The 10,000-nt window shown below is 40.8% G+C and overlaps 1 protein-coding gene across 1 annotated transcript in view; it reads left to right on the top strand.

The window, feature by feature from the left end:
• Nucleotides 1-8,033: 8,033 nt before the first annotated feature.
• The window catches only part of LOC135091475 (glycine receptor subunit alpha-4-like), a 224,382-nt gene continuing 222,415 nt past the window's right edge, over nt 8,034-10,000 (top strand). Inside the window, exon 1 of the mRNA XM_063989136.1 lies at nt 8,034-8,076. The gene's annotated coding sequence lies outside the window, so the exon portion shown is untranslated. The remainder of the gene's footprint in view (nt 8,077-10,000) is intronic.

Below are 10,000 nucleotides of genomic sequence, written 5' to 3'. Positions count from 1 at the left end.
CTGACAGATCTGCCTCCTCCACTCCAGGGGCTCCTGTCCGCCCACATGCTGTGCTTGCAGAGTCACCATTCACTTTAGTCAGGAATCGTGCCACCACCACTAATGTTAAGAAATTTTTGCCCATCTCAACACGCACCAGGTACCAGATCCTAGCTGAAGAGGAGGAAGTTGCACAAAAGACGAGACTGGTCGGAGACTCAATAGTCAGAGGTCAGCTCTCTGAGTTCTGTGGCAGGGCTCATAAGACATGTAAGTGTCTATGCATGCCTGGTGGATGCTTAATGTTTAGATGACATCACAGCAGCATGCGACGAAGCAGCCTGCAGATCTAATAATAATATCCTCTTTATTATTCATGCAGGTACAAATGATGTCGAAAACACTAGGTCTGAGGAGCTCATGGAAAAGTTCAAGAGGATGATACAGTGCTACAAAAGTAAATCCAGTGACATTATTGTTTCAGGTATCCTCCCCCGGACCAGGGCACTGCCTGTCTTCAACAACAGAGCCTTCAGCACTAACAGCCGTCTCCGTTCTCTCTGCGCAGAGGAAGGTGTAGACTTTGTTAATCTTTGGGACGACTTTTACAATAAACCTTCTCTATTTCAGCCGGATGGTTTACACCTAAGTGAATTGGAGCAGCATGACTTGACAGACTCCTTAGTAATAAAGTTTCTATTTTCAGACCAAAAAACGACCAGCAAGATCGTATAGCCCCAGACTCTTAGTAGACTCCCTCGCGCAACCCAACCTCCATGTGCAACACTATAAAAGCTTGCCTAATCAACGCTCGCAGCCTTAGAAATAAATTTTCAGATTTAGAAATCCTGGCAGCTGTAGAAAACTATCACATTATTGGTATTACTGAATCTTGGCTGAACTCTGCGAACAGAGACTTTCTTGCGGAATACAACTTGCCAGGCTATGAAATGTTCAGCTGTGAAAGAAAAGACAGGATAGGAGGCGGTGTATTGCTGTATGTGAAAGACAGTCTTCAGCCAACCATATTAAAAACCGAAAAGATTAACAATATAGATTCAGTCTTCTTGCATTTAAAAGTACGTTCTAAGAAAACTGCTATAGGTCTTATTTATAGGCCTCCGGTTCACAATGTTTCCTCCGATAAGAATTTACAAGATTAAATTACTGAAATAAGTAACACTTTTGATACAGTCATCTGTGGAGACTTCAATCTGTTAACTCATGGGGAAATCCTCTTAACTCTCATTCTGGTCACGACTTGTATAATAATTTATTAGAATGTTCTCTAAAGCAACACGTTCAAGGACCCACACGAGGTGACAGCATATTAGATCTTGTTTTTTCAACAAACGATGACTTAATATCTAATGTTAATATTGATCCTGAATTTAGTACAAGTGACCACAAGATTGTCTCCTTTAACATCAACCTTCAAGCATATAAAGACATTGTTAGTAACGAAAAAGTTTTCATATACAAAAAAAGAGACTATGAGAGACTCGGGGTCAATTCTTTCTGTCGCAGATTGGAATGCTGAACTTGGTGAAAGTAACATTGAAGAATCATGGGCGAAATTTAAGTACATTTTGGAAAATGCTGTGAAGACATGTATCCCTATGCGTAAAAGACGTCCATGCAAGAGAAACAACCTAAATGGTGGACAAACAACATTGAGTCACAACTACTGCAGAAAAATCGTGCCTACCGTAAATATTTGTCCTCTCAGAATGAGGCCAATAAACTAGAATATGACAGACTTCGATGCGAATAAAAAAAAGCTCATTAGACAGAGTAAGAAAAATCTAGAAATGTATATTGCAAGCATTGCTAAATCCAATCCCAAAGAATTTTACAGTTACGTTTGAAATAAAAAGTCATTACATCTCACATTAATGAAATTACACTAGATAACGTTAATTTTGTCACCGAAGAAACTCAGATTGCGGACACACTGAATGATTATTTTGCTTCAATTTTTACAGAGGAAAATACTCATAATCCCCGAACCCCTCCTTATGCTCCACAACATAACCCCTTTAAGTGTCTGCGTTTTTCATGAAAACGAAATAATCAAAGCAATTGATAAAATGAAAACTGACAAAACCCCTGGCCCAGACGATATTGCACCACGTGTCTTGAAAGAAACTAAATTTCAAATATGTAAGCCCCTTTCATTGCTTTTCACCAAATCATTTAACTGCGGTAAGGTTCACAAGGATTGGAAGTTAGCTTACGTTACCCCCATAGAAAAGAAAGGCGACAATTCACTTCCAAGTAACTACAGACCTATCAGCCTTACATCTGTAGTATGTAAACTAATGGAAACAGTAATTCGCAATAATTTAGTAAACTTTCTAGAGGAAAATGATTTAATCAATGACTCACAGCATGGCTTCCGAAACAGACGTTCTTGTCTGACTAATCTGCTTGATTTCTTTTATGATGTTTTCACCATGCACGACGAAACAAAGGCAGTAGATATAGTGTATCTAGATTTTCAAAAAGCTTTTGACAAAGATCCCCATACTAGCTAAATTGAAGTCACATGGTATAAATGGAAAACTTTTCAATTGGCTTAAAGACTGGCTGTCTGAGAGAAAGCAGCGCGATGTTTTAAATGGTAAATTTTCAAGCTGACGAGAAGTTCTAAGTGGTGTACCACAGGGATCTGTGCTCGGCCCTGTTCTTTTCCTTATTTACGTTAATGATATCGATGAGGGCCTCACCTGCAAAATATCTAAGTTCGCTGATGATACAAAAATAATGAATAAAGTTATCACGTCAGAGGATAAAAGAAAATTACAATCTGATCTCGACCACTTAGCCACCTGGTCAGACAAGTGGCAGATGAGCTTCAATGTAGATAAATATAAAGTGTTGCACATTGGTAGTAATAACGATCATACTGATTACTTAATGAACGGTACCGAGCTTCTCAAGGTTAATGAGGAAAAGGACTTGGGCGTTATAATTACCTCAGACCTCAAGTCAAGTAAACACTGCTCGGAAGTAGTTAAAACAGCAAATAAATTGGTTGAGTTTACTGGTAGGGCTTTCGAATTCAAATCAGAAGGGGTAATTCTCACATTGTTTAATACACTTGTCCGACCTCTACTTGAGTACTGCGTCCAGTTCTGGTCACCCCATTACAGGAAAGATATAGACAAGCTGGAGGGAGTCCAAAGACGAGTTACCAAGTTGATCCCACGACTGTGGAACAAGCCTTATGAGAAGCGCTTAAGGGAACTCAACTTGTTCAGTTTAGAGAAACGGCAAATGTGAGGAGACTTAATTGAACAATTTAAAATATGTCGGGGCTTTGATAACATAAATGTAAACAACTATCTCATCATTGACAGTTCCAACACCACTAGAAATAATGGTTACAAGATTATAGGTAAGCGTTTCAGATCAGATGAGGCTAAGTATTATTTCTTCAATAGAATTGTAAATGTCTGGAACTCTCTCCCAGCACATATTGTCGATAGTAATACAATAAAAACTTTTAAAGAAAGGTTGAACAATCACCTCGCAGCAACCCTTCATGTAACGTACTTTGCGCCTACATAAAATCGTTTTTTTTCCGGCATTGCCGGAAACACCCTGAAATGGCTGAGAGACTGGCTCTCTGACAGAAAACAGCGTGTAGTGATAAATGGAAAAGAGTCAGAGTGGCAAAAGGTAAATAGCGGCTTTCCTCAAGGCTCTGTATTAGGACCAGTACTCTTTATAATGTACATTAATGATATTGATGAAGGGATAAATTGCAAAATAAGTAAATTTGCAGACGACACCAAAATAACAAGTAGAGTAACGTCTGTGTCACAATGGCAGGAACTGCAATGTGAGTTCAATAAACTAACAAGCTGGGTAGAAAAATGGCAGATGAGATTCAATACAGAAAAGTGTAAAATTCTACATATCGGAAGCAACAATGTTCAGACGAGATATGTAATGAATAACATGCCACTGTCAAGCACCAATAAAGAAAAAGATCTTGGTGTCGTTGTGTCAAACGACCTAAAGCCGAGTCAACACTGCACAGAAACAGTAAAGACGGCAAATGAATTAGTAGGGTTCATTGGAAGGACCTTTGAATTTAAATCAGAAAAGGTTATACTTGCCTTATATAACTCACTGGTACGCCCTCATCTAGAATACTGTGTACAGTTCTGATCACCATATTACAAAAAAGACATTGAAAAACTAGAAAAGATACAGCGCAGAGTCACAAAGATGATTCCAAGATTGCGCAATAAGCCATATGAGGAACGACTGGAAGAACTAAACCTATTCAGTTTAACAAAGCGCAGGATAAGAGGAGACCTGATTGAAGTGTTCAAAATTTTCAAAGGATTTAGTAACATTGATGCACATAAATATTTTACTATTGATCATTCTAACCTAACAAGAAATAATGGATTCAAGATTATACCCAAACGTTTTAAATCCCACGAGGCCAAACAGTTTTTCTTTAATCGTATAGTAAATATATGGAATAAACTTCCTGCAGAAATTGTGAACAGCAATACTATTGAATCATTCAAAAATAAAATAGACAAATATTTAAAAGCAAATCCCCAACAAACTCTCTTCTTGTCCGAATAATTACTAAATTCACCAATAAACTCTTATTTTACAGACACCAGTTTTAATATAAATTGTATTAACTTTCAGATAGGCGTATAGAGTTCACCGTAGGGTGAATAGTAGAACTTCCTTTCATCCTTTCCTATGAAAATCCCATGTCAGTTTTTCCATACTGCATGGTACTTTTCCCAACTATTTCCATGCCAGCGCAAGCTGGAGGGAGTGGTGGGTGGGGAGGAGCCTTCTGCTATGCTGTGCTGTCTCTCTTCCTTGTAGCTAGTTAGAAGTAGTTACCAAACAGCCTTGCTAGGACCAAAAGGTCTGTTGCTGTTTCGCTTTCCTTTGTATTCCTTTGTATTACCCCTCTTCCTCCTCCTCCTCCTCCTCTTCCTCCTCCTCCTCCTCCTCCTTTCTTCTTTTGTTCTTCCTCCCGGTGATTGGATTCATCTTTTCGTTCTCTCCTTTTCTTCCTCTTCCTCAGCCAGCGTGGATTTGCATACGAAGGAGGGAAAGAGGAAGAAGAGGAAGAGAAGGTGGAGGAGAAAGAGAAGGAAGGAGGGAAAGTTTAGAATTGGTTGGGAAGAAGGGGGAAAGAAAAGCAAAATTACTGGGATAGGAAAAAGGAAGGAAGGAAGGAAGAAGAAGAATAGAAAAGACGGAGAGACAGAAGAGCAGAAGGAATGAAAGAATATAGCAAAGGAAGAAGAAGAGAAGGGAAAGAAAAAAATGAATGGAAGAGAAGAAAAGTAAATGATTAAAAGAGAGAGAGAGAGAGAGAGAGAGAGAGAGAGAGAGAGAGAGAGAGAGAGAGAGAGAGAGAGAGAGAGAGAGAGAAAGGCGTGTTTAAATTTCGACACCTTCACTCTGCGAAAGAAAACGGGAAAGGAGGAAAGTGGTAGGGAATTTTAATGTTGGAAGTAAGATGGAGATAAAGGAGAAAAAAGGGGAAGGAAAAGGAGATACACAGAATGGAGGAAAATATAAGGTACACGGAGAAACATAGAGAGAGACAGAGAGAGAGAGAGAGAGAGAGAGAGAGAGAGAGAGAGAGAGAGAGAGAGAGAGAGAGAGAGAGAGAGAGAGAGAGAGAGAGAGGAACCAGACTATGGAAGAAATTTTTACATGAGTTGGTTGAAGCTCATAGTAAGGAAGAAGAGAGGAGAAGGAGAAGAGGGAAGAGGAGGAGGAGGAGGAGGAGGAGGAGGAGGAGGGAAAGATGAAAAGTTGTGGGTTTTGAGGCAGTTTACGGAGGAGGAGGAATCCTGAAGGAGTGACGGAATGAGAGAGAGAGAGAGAGAGAGAGAGAGAGAGAGAGAGAGAGAGAGAGAGAGAGAGAGAGAGAGAGAGAGAGAGAGAGAGAGAGAGAGATTTAATATGAGACAGATTCCTTAAGAGAGATGGCATTAAATGAAAAAAAAAAGAAGATGAGGGAGAGGAGAAGAAGAGGAGGAGGAGGAGGAGGAGGAGGAGGAGGAGGAGGAGGAGGAAGAAGAAGAGGAGAAGAAGAAGAACAAGAAGAAGAACAAGAAGAAGAACAAGAAGAAGAAGAAGAAGAAAAAAGGAGGAGGAGGAGAGGAGGAGGAAGACGAAGAAGAAGAGGAAGAGGAGGAGGAGAGGAGGAGGATGAGGGAAAAGGGGAGGAGGTTGGAATCTGTCCGGAATGAAACATGACAAGCAAACATAAAGTTCTCAGGAGCCAAACTTGACATAAGAAGCAAACACGGGGAGATTTTTAGTTGCAGGCTGAAGAAGTCCTCCTCCTCCTCCTCCTTCTCCTCCTCCTCCTCCTTAAGAAGCAAGTTATCTTTCCTCTCTTCTCTGCCCGAAAGTCTCCTCTTCGGAACTTACTTTAAATACTCTCTCTCTCTCTCTCTCTCTCTCTCTCTCTCTCTCTCTCTCTCTCTCTCTCTCTCTCTCTCTCTCTCTCTCTCTCTCTCGTCACGTGACTTAATTTAGCCTTTCTGTCCATATGATGTTTCTCAACCTGTTCTCTCTCTCTCTCTCTCTCTCTCTCTCTCTCTCTCTCTCTCTCTCTCTCTCTCTCTCTCTCTCTCTCTCTCTCTCTCTGACTTGTCCACAAGGCCATCTATTGATCTCTGTCTGTCTGTCTGTCTTTCCACATGGCCATCTATTGATCTCCGTCTGTCTGTCTGTCTGTCCATTCGTCTGTCTTGTGTCTGTCTGCCTATCCGTTTATCTGTTTGTCCATCCCTCTGCCGGTCACTCAGTCTACCTGTCTGTTTGTCTGTCTGTATACCCATCCATCAGCTTATCTGACTTACTGTTCCTCTCTCTCTCTCTCTCTCTCTCTCTCTCTCTCTCTCTCTCTCTCTCATATGTACCTAAATACATATATAAACACAACAAGCTATACAGGTTGCAGCAATGTCAGTGTAGTTAATGCAATTATTTAATTAGTATTTTTACTCCAACTTTAAGTCTCGAATTGAATTCACACATTGTAACTGTTCCGAAGCTTAGGTCCAGTCCACTCCTCCACCCCTACCCTTCAGGTCACATTGGCTTCTATTCATTCATTGCAACTGTTCCTAACAGTAGGTCTGATGCATTCCTCCATCCTTACCCTTCAGCTCACACTGGCCTGTATTCACTCACTGAAACTGTTCCGACGCTTACCCACCTCTACACCCTTTCCATCAAATCACACTGGCTGCTATTCTCTCATTGTAACTGTTCCGAAGCTTAAGCCCTGTCCAGTGTCCACTCCTCTACTCCTTTCGGGTCACGCTGGGTTCTATTCACCCACTGAAACTGTTCGGAACATTAGGTCAAACCCACTCCTCCGCCCTTACCCTTCAGGTCACACTGGCTTCAGTTCACTCACTCAAACAGTTCCGAACATTAGGTCCTGCTCATCCCTCCGGCATCCAACCCTTCCTTGAGGTCTGTCTCGCCTCTGCTCTTCTACACTCGTCATTTCAGCGTAATAAAACCCCGTAAAGAAGGTTTCTGTTCGTCGTTCTTGGATACTACACAGGTGTCTGTTGGCATGACAAGTGTGTGGGACATCTGCAGGTATGCGGGGCAAATGCAGGCGTGACTCAGTACCTGTATCAAGAAAAAGAAGTGTTCGGTGAAGGTTGTGGTTTTAAATTATCTTGCTTTTGTGACCTTGCCTGTGTGTCTGTTTATTTGTCACTCACTCACTCACTCACTCATTCATCCACTCATTCGAATCATCCGACCACTCATTATATTCGCTGACTGATTTTGTCTCTCTCTCTCTCTCTCTCTCTCTCTCTCTCTCTCATGTGTTTGTATCGTCTGTGTATCTTATCTTTGTCGTGTTGCTCTCTCTCTCTCTCTCTCTCTCTCTCTCTCTCTCTCTCTCTCTCTCTCTCTCTCTCTCTCTCTCTCTCTCTCTCTCTCTCTCTCTCTCTCTCTCTCTCTCAGCTTTTATCAACGTGTGTACTCGTATTTACCATTACATTTTTTCTCTTTTCAGAATGACACATCACGCTGACTGGTCGACGCTGTAAGGGGGTAAGTGTCCCTGATTGGGTGTTTATAAATTTAACGCCATCTGATTTATTGTTTGTCACGCCCGTGTTTTCTCAGTGGTGGTTTTAAGGCACTCCGTTTTCTGATTGAAAGTTAAACCGTTTAGCACGCGTCATTGGCTGCTTGGAAGGCTTGAAGTTCTTTTTCATTGGTTATCACGTAGCAGGACGCGCGAGGATTGGCAATTGCGAAGGTCAGGGGCGCGGGGATTGGCTGGCACGAAGGGTGAAGGTCGCTGGTTGGCTGAGGCAACTCGGGTCCCCAAGGTGTGTATGTCCCACAGGTGATGAAAATTTTCGCGCTTCCTTACCTGTTCTGATGACACCCGCCAGCAGCTGTCCCCCCTCCTCTCTCTCTCTCTCTCTCTCTCTCTCTCTCTCTCTCTCTCTCTCTCTCTCTCTCTCTCTCTCTCTCTGTTTTTTTCTCTTTATTTCTTTCCTCTTCTTCCACTTTTCTCGCCCTCTTCATTTCTCTTCATCTTTTCTTTAACTTTTCTCTTTAACTCTCTCTTCTTTTCTTTCTTTTGTTTCTTTTCTCATTCCCTCACTTTCTTTTCCATTTCTGTCTTTTACTTTTTTTTGTATTTCCTCGATCGTCTTTTCTTTATTCTCGGTGTTTCATTCTTTATTTTTTTCTCTAGTCTCCCTCTCTTTTTTTCTCCATATCTCCTTTTCTCCTTCCTTACTTTTTCTTCCTCTTCTCTCTCTCTTCTTCCTCTCACATTTACCTTTTTTCTTTTCACGATTCTTGAATATTTCTTATATATTTTTTTCTTCATATTCATCTTTTCATATTCATTCTGTCTGTGTGTCTGTTCATTGGTTTGTCCGTCTGCCCGTCCGTTCGTACTCTCTCTCTCTCTCTCTCTCTCTCTCTCTCTCTCTCTCTCTCTCTCTCTCTCTCTCTCTCTCTCTCTCTCTCTCTCTCTCTCATTTATCCCGTTCTCTTTTATCGATTTGATATTTCTTATTCCTTTTTATTTTAGTTTTTGCTCTCCTTTTCTTCCTTCCTTCTTTCTCTCCTTATCTACCTCTTCCACCTGCCTCAGTTACCTCGTTTCGTTTACCTTATTCTCTACTGTCTTTTTCTTTTTCCTCTTTTGTTCTGCACCTCTCTCTCTCTCTCTCTCTCTCTCTCTCTCTCTCTCTCTCTCTCTCTCTCTCTCTCTCTCTCTCTCTCTCTCTCTCTCTCTCTCTCTCTCTCTCTCTCTCTCTCTCTCTCTCTCTTTGTATTCCTTTCTGTACTTTCCTTATTCATTCTCCCTATTCTTTTATTGTCTTTTACATTTTCTAGTTTTATGCTTCTGTATTACCTCCTCATTTCGTTTGTTATCTTTATTTTTCTTATTTAGTTCTATTTTTTTTTTTTTTGCTGTTAATTTTCCCGTTTTTATTACCTTTTCCTTCCCTTTTCTTCAACTCTCCTGTTTCTTGCTCTATCTACTTTTTTGTTTTGTTACATTTTTCCCTTCCGTAGTTTCCTTCTCTTCTTCCATTTCACGATTTCTTGTATTTTCTTGATTTATTAATTTTCGCTATTCTCTCATTCGTTTGTCCTCGTTCCTGCCATCTCCTCTCTTCTCATGTTTCTCTTCTTTTCTCATACTTATTTTTTCTTCTCTTTTTTTCCTTATTTTCTTATATACTTTGTCTTTTTTATCCTCATCACCTTCTTACCTTTTTATTTCCTCCAATTTCGCCTGTTTCCAATATATTTTCTCTTCTTCCCTGTTTTTTTTTCCATATTCTCCTATATCCTCTTTTTCTCATGTTCATCCTTTTTTTTTATCTTCTTTTCTTTTCGTCACACATGCGAGGCTGATTGTGATGGAGAGAGAGAGAGAGAGAGAGAGAGAGAGAGAGAGAGAGAGAGAGAGAGAGAGAGAGAGAGAGAGAGAGAGAGAGAG

The sequence above is a fragment of the Scylla paramamosain genome, chromosome 37, assembly GCF_035594125.1.
Source record: "Scylla paramamosain isolate STU-SP2022 chromosome 37, ASM3559412v1, whole genome shotgun sequence".
Lineage (NCBI taxonomy): Eukaryota > Metazoa > Arthropoda > Malacostraca > Decapoda > Portunidae > Scylla > Scylla paramamosain.
Note: the sequence above shows the minus strand (reverse complement) of the source record. Positions and strands in the feature narration are given on the sequence as shown.